We start from the raw sequence: 11,155 nt of genomic DNA on the forward strand, positions 1-11,155 counted from the left end.
ACTTTTGTTCCTTGAGGGTCTAATCACCCCCCCCCCTCCACACCCCCCCTCTCCAGCCCTTCCCCACGAGGGCAAGTCCTTCGTGGGCGATCGCCATGGTGGAATAGACAAGGTTTCTTCTTTGTGGATGCTTCATGGGTGGATCCCTCTGTGGACTCGCGCAACCGTTACCCTTCGTGGGTTGAAGTCTCCACCAACATGGATGTACGATAGCACCACCTATTGGAACGACACCAAAAATCTCCGTGTCTCCAATTGCGTTTGCACATTCCAATCCCATCCCTTTACTTTCTTGCAATTTGCATGATTTACTTTTCGCTGCTCATATACTCTTTCATTGCTTGCTTGAAATGTATTGTGAATGTTTAAACTTGTGCTAAAACTCCACCTTAACTTAAAGAACTTAAAAACTGCTACTTTTGTTCCTTGAGGGTCTAATCACCCCCCCCCTTCTAGACACCTCTTCTCGATCCTTTCAGCAGTAGCAACAGTCACTATTCATCAAGGGGCAACCCAACACCAGCTTGCTATGTCTCGCACGGGGGCTCGATCGGCTTCAGTAAGCAGCGGCAGCGATCGATCGCTCGGGTTCAGTTAGAAGCACTAGCAAAGGAATCGCTTGGGTTCAGTCAACAGCGAAGGAATTGCTCGGGTTTAGTTGACAGCCAAGGGATTGACCGCTCAGGTTCAGTAAGGTAGCTAGTGCAATATCTCAGGTTCAGTAAGGGAACACCTCGTTTGGGTTCAGGTAGAGCCAACACCTCGCGCGCACACACGTGCCGACGTACGAGAGAAATGCGCAAACCATAGTGCATCACTCGGCCCCGATCACCCACCATAACTGGAAACTACCCGAAACTTTCCACGCCCTCGCTTCTACCACAATCTTTTCTGTCATGGACGGCCCAAAAAATGACATGCAGGTGTGTCTCTGGCCCGCTGTGATGACCCGAGCCCGACGCTCCAAACGCCTTCCATGTTCTTCGTTGTCGTTGTGTGTTTTATTTGGTTGTTTCAGTCTTCATCGCATCCTTGCATTGAATCATGTCATCATTACCAAATTAAATGTTTTCTCTTAAATAAATTGCATAGATCTTTCGATCTATTTAAACCGAGGGAATTCACATGGTGAGTTCTCTTTATAACATATCCTCCCAATATTTAGGGAGCTATATTAAACCATTCCATTGTCTTGGAATCACCCATAACACATTTGCACCGTTCTTCAAATTTCGTTTTTATCCAACTCAACTTCTTTTCTTCCTTTGGAGCCTTTTAGTAAAATTGAGTTGCAATTTTACTTTATCCATAAATGTCCAGCTTCTGCCCATAAATCAAGCTATTCATGTAGGATTACCAGTTAAAATCTCATCTCATTTGGTCTCTATTTAAATAGCTTCCAAATTCAAACAGTTTGAGTTTTAGTCAAACTTATTTGAATTAGTATCTTCTAAACTCTTTCCAACCATTTTCATTAAATCCTCTGTATTTTTCTAACTCCAGGAAAATATGTCACTTGTTGGAATTCCAACTCTACCCTTCATTTTCCTTGCAAGTTTTCTGTCAAGATTAGAATTAGAGAGAGAGAGAGGAGAGCCAGCCCAGCTGGGCCTCCCAACTCCCACCCTGGCCCACCTAGGCCCATGTGCACCTAAGGCCAGCAGCCCTCGCTGCTAACCCTAGCCGCTAGGGCGCCCGATACCCCTCCGCCCGATCTCACCCTCTCCCTCCCGCAGCGCCGCCATCTCCCCTCGAACCCCTTTTCTCGATCTCTCCCTCCTGATCCCTTTGCTAGCGACATCCACCACCTTGCCTCGTCTCCCTCCTCCCACTACAAGAAATATGTCAACTTGCGACCATCACTATTGGTCACTGAAAGGTCATTGTTTTTCATTTGCGACCTTTTTGTGACCAAAAACAAAAGGTCAAAAGTTGGCGGTCGTAAACTGAAATTAATGACCTTCTCACAAAAGGTCGTGGAACCCATGACCTTTTGTTTTGGTCACTGGCTGTCTGCCCAGGCCACGTCGGATCCGACGTGGCAATCCGACATGGCAAAATTGCGACCAATTGAAAAGGTCGTTGATAAGATTCAGCCCAGTCCGATTAGGTGTCTATTTGGGCCGAGCCCATTAATTCAGCCCATTTATGATTTTTTTTCCTTGATGTTTTTGGGCCTTTTCTATCATGGGCCTTTACCTTTCCACATAGTTCATTTCCTTTTTGTTTATATTTTGTATTTGAGTCGAGGCCTGCTTATATTTCTGAATAGCTTTTCAGCCCAGGTTATTTTGGGCCATGGCATCTTAATAGTACAAGTATAATTGGGTCGTGACGACTATCAGGTCCAGTAAGAACATTTTCTGGAGAATTTAATGTTCAAGTAAAATGTTCATAGGTCGTGACGACCACCATCAGAAATCCCTGCCATTTTAACATTTAGTTTGTACATACACTAATTTTAATACAAAGGGCCAACAGCATCCATGCTAAAATCCCTATGAATGTTCATAGGAAAGCTTTATAAGCATATGAAAGTTCCAATTTGATCAAAATTTCAACTAGACTACTAGTGTTACAATTTATTTAACACGATGACCACCACTATCCCAACATGATGTTTATATAATATCTTAAGTGATCTTAAATAGCTAGCAACAAAGTCTACTGCAACATCTCAGTCAATTAAATCACATACGGTTGTGGGACTATGATTAACCAAAACAGTGCAAATCAATCTATTATAAGACAAAATAATGCTCATTTAAGGAAATATCAACACCAAGCACTCATTCAACTGCACCAAATTAAGAGTACCATAATCTGTATGGTTAATGTTCAAACACACATGTGAAATCATATTGTCAAATGCATGCACATATACCACTAATATCTTTGCAGCAACATTTGCCCGCCATTTTACAAATATTCAAGCTACACGATATTACTATGTTATAAATCTGACATGGGTTAGACAGAGTAATGTTTTGTGTCAGGATCAGATTGCATGGCAGGACTACAGTATATAGGAGATCCAGGCTTGGATAAAGCAGTACTACTTCAGAAGCAGAACAAGACAACATCACTAAGAAGATAATCAGAACCAAGTTGCTGTTAGACGACTGACAAACAACATCTTACAGAGGCAATTCTGATTTCTGGTTGAGCATGCACATTAACAATTAGCATGTGCTGATATGCAGCATAGTTTGAATAGGGTACAGTCTGGGAATTTTTAGTTATTTTGTACAGCTGGTGTTGCGTTGATGATGTCGGAATTGCCTGAAAATTCAACAAGGAACAGAGCATGATCAGAAACCCATTTGTTGTATATCAAAGTATGAACTAGGTAACACAATGAGAAATGTGGTGCTAGATACCAGGGTCGATGATACTCAGCCAGCAAACTTGGAAGTATTTACCACACGTAGTTCCCATATCAACATTGTCTGGAAATAAAACATTAGGCGCTGTTAATTTTGAACAACATATTATTGAGACAACAAAAAAGTTTGACATGATTATGACTGCTTTACCATCTTATTCACAATTTCAAACTATTTATTAGCTTTCTAGAACATATCGATAACGACAGAATAGACCGCCATGAATGTCGCATATGCATCGCTGCATGTAGCATACATACATACTACACATTCTAGAAGCAGCAAGTGAGCTCCATGGAAAGGAAGCAAGATGCACAAATGCTGACCGAATCATACTATTTTAGTTAGAAGAGAGGGATTGTGTGAGGCAATTTAGGCCAAGAAAGCATCCACCCAATCCACTCCAGTTGGCCTCGCAATGATCTTCGTTGAGGGCAAATCAGTCAGTAATCACAGTAGTAGCAGGATGCTTTGGTTGAACAAGGCCGCGTGGTGAAGCAGCCACACCTACTACCATTGCTGGCTAATGAAGAAAATCCCCAATGCACTTTGCAAAGCTGGAGGGTCGATCCCCAAGCTACGAGATCGATACTACTAGCATCACCACATCAGCAACAAGTAGCTAATAAGGCCTCTTCCCTCTGCCTGCGCAGCGCACCTACCGTTGTTTCTTCTTGGTTGGTGGCAGGGTGGCGGGGTGATGAGATCTAGCAGTAGCGTGTAACTTAACCGCAGCAGTAAGCAAAGTGAAGCAAAAAGGGGGGCGGTTTCCTACGCGACGAGATGCGCTGGAGACCGCTGGACGGTTTTACCTTGACAAGGGATATATATACCAAGAACTTATCGACCACGACAAAATAGATTGCCACGAATGGCGTTTATGCATCGCCACATCAAAAATATAAACAGTTATCCCAACTAGTACACTCAAGGGATAGATTTATGGAGAACTTATCGATCCTGACAAAATAGATTGCCATGAATGGCGTTTATGAACCGTCGGACGTACCATACGTAACGTACTAGACAGATTCTATCGCATTGTGCATTTGTCGGTCAGCTCCATGGAAAGCGACAACTTGGACAAATCGTTACCGAATTAGCCAATCATACTATTTTGGCTACAAGGGATTGCCCAATCAAATAATATAGTACAATCAAAGGGCTTACGTATCGAGAACATATCGATGATGACAGAATTGACAGCCATGAGTGTTGCCTACGCACCGCCGAACGCAGCACACCATACATACTACACATTCTAGCAGCAGCAGCTACTGAGCTCCATGGGAATGGAAACAAGCTGGGAATCACCCAATCATGTTATCTTAGTTAGGTTGGAGGGACTGGGCCAACCAATGTCAGGCCAAGCATCCACCCCACTCCACTCTGCCTCGCAAACGATCTTCATTCAGGGCAAATCAGTAGGTCCAGCACGCTTTGCTTGAACATGGCCGCTTAGAGAAGCGGCCACGCCTACCACCACCGGGTATGGAAATCCCCAATGCGCTAATGCGCGACAAGAGGATCGATGGATGGATCCACAAGCTCCGAGACCGATAGTTACGCCACCACAGCTGCAACAAGCGACTACTCCGGCCCTCTACCTGTCGGCGTTTCTTGTTCTTCGGTGGTGGGGTGGGGTGGCGGGGGAACAAGATCTAGCAGCAACGCGTAACTTAACCGCAGTAGCAAGTAAAGAAAAAGGGGGTGGTTTCCCGACGAGATGCGCTAGAAACTGGTAAACCTGGGTGGGTACAGGACGGTTTGTACCTTGACGCGGGTGCCCTCGGCGGCGAAGCTGAGCACAGCGGAGAGGACGCCGAGGACGCCGACGAGCGCACACACCACCACCGCCTTCTTGCAACCCACGGCTAGCCTCCTCGCCTGCCGGATCTGCAGCCTTCCTCCTCCCCGATTCGAGCTCCACCAGCACTCACCTGGAACAACAAGCGAGCAAGCCAACTGCTGGAGTTGGCGCGGGCGCGGGGTAGCAGGTCGCGGGTGCGGCCCCGCGTTGCGAGACTCTCCTGGCCGCGGCGACGCCGGTCTCTAGGAGTAGGGCGCTCAGGTTTGGGGGCGGCGGCGGATCGAGTTCCGAGGGAGGGATAGGGCGGTGGTTGTGGATGCATAGGAGAGAGGGGGACGAGAGGACGAGTGGTGCGGGTTGTTTTAGGGCTAGCTACTTGGGTGAGACGATGAGGGGGTCAAGTCTGCCGTCGGATCCGGGACGATCGGACGGTTTAGATCGCCCACAGTAGGGTGATCCGGGGGAGACGTCCTGATTGGTTGGAGACCACGGGTGTAATTTAAAATATAGTCTCTAAGTGCTAAAAACAAAAGTGTTTATGAAGCAACTACCAATGATATTTTGAAAAATGGAACCACTAAAATTTTCCCTCAACTTATACCATATTTTATGGATGATAACCAACTTGTATGCATTTCCGATCGTTCTAACCTTTTTTTAGCCATTTAAACGACCTTGTACCAAATCAGGAGGAACCGGGTCAAATTTGAACTACAACAACTTCATAGTTTCCTCATTGTTTTTTCCAAAAATCATTTTTAGGTACACTTGTAATATGGTAATGAGCTATCATGCGTGAAGATTCATGGCTTTCAAGCCAAATGATCAATCTTATGGCCACATTCATGGCATAGTTTGTTCAAATGGTCTCATATTGTGCACAAGGGTGCATCTTGGAATTCCAAACAATGTTGCGTAAGGAAGTTATCATTTTCTTTGCACGAAAAAATCATTTTCCATTTTTTGAGTGCCCAAAATGAGCTTTTTTGTGAAGAACCTACCAAATATTTGTCGCAAAATTGTACAAAATCAATTTTCAAAAATACTAGGATATATTTAATGCACAGTTGACCAAATGGTTGGGTGTTAAAAGTTTTGATCCACCTCTTGTGAAAAAGACAAATTTCTGCCGATTCAGCAAGAAGCGGGTCAAATTTGAACTGCAGCTGCCTCATAGTTTGCTCTTTGTTTTTTTTCCAAAAATCATTTCTAGGTACATAACTATCTATTTAATCAGAGAAACATCAAAAGTTTTCCAATATTCAACAACTAGCTAGGAACGGTCAAGCCCGTAGTTTTGACCGCATTTTGAAACGGGCATAAAAAATTCAAAAAAAAATTAAAAAATTGGAAAACCTTCGCATTGTGTCATTATATGTGACCAAGTTACCAGGAAAAATAATAAACTTGTAATACAAAAATTATTTTAAAAAAGTGTTCTCAGAAATGAGCTATCATGCGTGAAGATTTATGGCTTTCACGCCAAATGATCAATCTTATGGCCACATTCATGGTATAGTTTGTTCAAATGATCTCATATTGTGCACAAGGGTGCATCTTGGAATTCCAAACAATGTTGCCTAAGGAAGTTATCATTTTCTTTGCACGAAAAAATCATTTTCCATTTTTTGGGTGCCCAAAATGAGCTTTTTTTGTGAAGGACCTACCAAATATTTGTTGCAAAATTGTACCAGATCAATTTTCTAAAATACTAGGCCATATTTAATGCACAATTGGCAAAATGGTTGGGTGTCAAACGTTTTGATCCACCTTTGGTGAAAAAGACAAATTTCCGCTGATTTAGTAGGAAGCGGGTCAAATTTGAACTGCAGCTACCTTATTGTTTGCTCTTTATTTTTCCCAAAAATCATTTCTAGTTACATAAGTATCTATTTAAGCATAAATACATGGTTTGGTGGCGATACATCAAGTTTTGGATGGTGGCCCAGGGCCCCAACTCCAAAGCGCATAAACTCTCATGCGCGTCGTGTGGTCACCGCGTGACCTTGTGTTGGCATGCGTTCTGGGAGGCCTAGGCATGTCTAGTGGGTTGGGCACTCCCCAGGTAGGTTCTAGGAAGAAAATTACAATAGAAGAATCTCACAAGGAGACCGACCTATGCTCAAAGATGAATTAGCAGCCAAGTGTTTGATTAGCGGTGCGGGAAATGCACGTGGCCAATGGGCGTGAGTTTTGGCTGAGGATGATCATCTACTAAGAGGAATGTCTTCAAAAAATTCAGGTCAAAAGGAGAATCCGAGGTGGTACTTGCTTTGCAAAGTACCACACTGGACAAAACTATGAATGTTGAAGCTGGGCTCAAAATAATGAATGGATTGAGCTGAAATTTGCTACAGGATGGTTATTTGGGCATAGGAAAGCACTGTAGAAAATTTATACCATTTGGACATGCCAAAGTGGTACTTCCTTCACAATGGTCTTCTCTGGACAGACACTTAGGAAAATTAGCGAGAGAAATTGGATGAATGAAATGAGCTCAAATTTGGTGTAGGTAAGTTACATAGGTATGGTCATGCGCTTGTAAATTTTTAGATCATTTGGGTAAGCCTAGCTAGTACTTACTTCACAAAGCTTCTCTCGAGGTAGAAACTTTGGAAATTTCATGAGAAAGATTTACGAGGAAAATGGAGCTGGATATTATCATGTGGCGATGATTTGGGTATGGAAGAGTGCCCAAAATGTTTTAGGGTAATAGGAGGGGTCTAGATAACCCTTGCTTTGCAACGTGCCAATCTGGCTATACAATATAAATTGAACCTGGGCTCACGGTGATTTAAATGAGCTGCAATTTGGAGGGTGATAATTTGGGCATATGAAGGAACTATATAAATTTCATGTCATTTGGATATATAAAAAAGGTACTTCCTTCACAATGCTTCTAGGTGGACAAAAACTTTGGAAATTTGCCAAGGAAGATTTGCTAGTTAAATGGAGCTAAATTTTGTCATGAGGCAATGATTTGGATAGGAAAAATAGCCCAAAAATTTCGAGGGCAATCAAGAATATATAAATAGCACTTCCTTCATAAAGTGCTGTTGTGAACGAACTAGGAAAATGAATATTGTTGAATTATTTTTGAACTAGGTAAGGAAGGACTTTTACATATTTGACGAATATATGAGCCGAAGAATTTATGAGATTTGTTTGGGAATTTTTGGAATGACAGAAATATAGGTTGCTTCACAACCTAGGGCAAAAATTGACACATGGACATGACACATAGGCAAAACTGATGAGGTGGCGCCAAGTCATACCAATGCACCACAATTTACAAGGTTATGACCATCTATATTGGTCATGATCAGCTAGAAATAAGGCAGCAGACTAGTGTTGTCTGCTTTATGACCATTTCGTGTGAGAAAATTACGACCTTTCTGACCAAAATGGTCGATATAGTTTAGGGTTTGGAGCCCCCCGAACAACTTTTGACCAATTGGTCCCAAATGGTCCTATGACCAATTCTTCCAGGGTCACTAACAGAAGGTCACTAGTTGACATATTTCTTGTAGTGTCCATCTACAGCCATCCATCGATCACCCTCCACCTCCCTCGAGGCTCTCCTATTCCTCCACGCTCGCAAGACCTTGCCGCTGCCTCCGTGCCTCCGGGCTGCCAGCTGCCACACCGCCACCACGTTGTTCCCCTCGCCGCACCTCCCCGAGCAAGAGCTCCGCCTCCCATGCTTCGCGCCAATGCCGACGCCAGCCACTTCGTCCTTCGCCGCCCCATGGAGGCCTAAGCCGCCGACTTCGTCGGGTCTCCACCTCTGTCCCACCCGTAGCCATACTCTGGTTTGAGAGGAGCTCGATCCCGAGCACCTTCTTCCCATCCATGCTGCCGTCATGTCCACGCTGCTGCCCCGCATTGACTTTCCCTCCTCAACAACATCTCGTCATCTCCAGCGCTGCCCCTACCCGAGTCAAGTGCCACCAAGTCCCTAATGGATGCACCAAGTCCCCCCGAGACCCGTTTTTCGTCATGTTCAGCTACGCGACTATGACCTCAGATTAGGACCGCAAGCGGCAAGTACCCCATCGGCAGGACCACACGGACGCTCGAACGACTACAGACCAAAATGCCAAGTTCCAAATGAATTCAGCAATAACATTTTCTTTACCCTTCTTGTGTTTAATGACATAAGGGAAAGTCTCAATGAATTCAACCCATTTAGCATGTCTACGGTTCAGTTTTGCTTGACTTTTAATGTGTTTCAAAGATTCATGATCAGAATGTATAACAAATTCCTTTGGCCATAAATAATGTTGCCATGTTTCTAAGGTCCGAACAAGAGCACATAATTCTTTATCATAAGTAGAATAGTTCAGACTAGGCCCACTCAATTTTTCAGAAAAGTATGCAACAGGTTTTCCATCTTGTAATAACACACCTCCTAATCCAATTCCACTAGCATCACATTCAAGCTCAAAAGTCTTATTGAAATTAGGAAGTTGGAGTAAAGGAGCATGTGTCAACTTATCTTTCAATACCGTGAAGGCTTCTTCCTGTGCGGTACCCCAAACAAAAGGCACATCCTTCTTTGTAAGCTCGTTGAGAGGTGCAGCAATGGTGCTGAAATCTCTCACAAAACGCCTATAGAAACCAGCGAGGCCAAGGAAACTCCTCACTTGTGTGACCGTTTTGGGCTGCGGCCAACTCTCAATAGCTTCAATCTTGGCTTTATCAACTTCAATTCCCTGTGGAGTAACAACATAGCCAAGAAAAGATACTCGGTCGGTGCAAAAGGTGCACTTTCCAAGGTTACCAAACAAACGTGCATCACGTAGAGCAATAAAAACAGCACGTAAATGTTCCAAATGTTCCTCCAAAGATTTGCTATAAATCAATATGTCATCAAAGTAAACTACCACAAATCGTCCAATGAAAGCACGTAAAACTTCGTTCATTAACCTCATGAAAGTACTAGGTGCATTAGTTAACCCAAAAGGCATGACTAACCACTCATATAATCCAAACTTAGTTTTAAATGCTGTTTTCCATTCATCTCCCAACTTCATACGAATTTGATGGTAACCACTACGCAAATCAACTTTGGAGAATATTGTAGAGCCACTCAATTCAACAAGCATATCATCTAGCCTAGGAATAGGATGACGATAACGAATAGTAATATTATTAATGCCTCTACAATCAACGCACATACGCGACGTACCATCCTTTTTCGGCACTAAAATGATAGGAACAGCACAAGGACTAAGGGATTCGCGTATATAACCTTTGTCGAGCAGTTCTTGTACTTGACGCATAATCTCCTTCGTCTCCTCTGGATTGGTACGGTATGGTGCACGGTTGGGTAATGATGCACCGGGAATTAAGTCAATTTGATGCTCAATCCCGCGAATAGGTGGTAATCCCGGTGGCACGTCTTGTGGAAAGACGTCGGCGAACTCCTGCAAAATGTTAGTGACAGCAGGAGGCAAAGAGGAAGGCACGTCCTCGAATGAAAATAATGCCTCTTTGCACACAAAAGCATAGCAAACAGATTTGCTAAAATCTAGATCATCAATATCAGATTTGGTGGCAAGTAAACATGCACTTTTCAATTTAATTTCAGAAACAACAGTAGATGGTTTATTATTAGGCTTCATTTGGTGCTCAAATTCTTTTGCCACAATCTGATTTTCACTCTTAGTTTTCTCCTGTTTTGCTTTATTAGCTCTATTAATATCATCTTTCAAAAAGGAATCAGGAGTCATAGGAAGCAAAGTAATATTTTTATCCTTATGAACAAGAGTATACTGATTGTTTCTACCATGGTGAATAGAATTTTTATCAAATTGCCATGGTCTACCAAGTAATAAGGAACATGCTTGCATAGGTACCACATCACAATCAACATAATCAGCATATGTAGAGATACTAAAATGCACACGAACAGTACGTGTTACCTTAACCTTGCCGCTGTTGTTGAACCATTGGA

At 43.2% G+C, this 11,155-nt stretch overlaps 1 long non-coding RNA gene across 1 annotated transcript; it reads right to left on the minus strand.

The window, feature by feature from the left end:
* Positions 1-3,086: 3,086 nt before the first annotated feature.
* LOC125526489 lies at positions 3,087-5,534 on the minus strand. The gene is made up of 3 exons (XR_007291714.1): positions 5,160-5,534; positions 3,381-3,449; positions 3,087-3,282 (listed from the first exon to the last, which is right to left on the minus strand). It is a non-coding gene; the product is annotated as an uncharacterized LOC125526489 (long non-coding RNA).
* Between the last annotated feature and the right edge of the window lie 5,621 nt (positions 5,535-11,155).

This window comes from Triticum urartu, unplaced genomic scaffold (assembly GCF_003073215.2).
Source record: "Triticum urartu cultivar G1812 unplaced genomic scaffold, Tu2.1 TuUngrouped_contig_10290, whole genome shotgun sequence".
Lineage (NCBI taxonomy): Eukaryota > Viridiplantae > Streptophyta > Magnoliopsida > Poales > Poaceae > Triticum > Triticum urartu.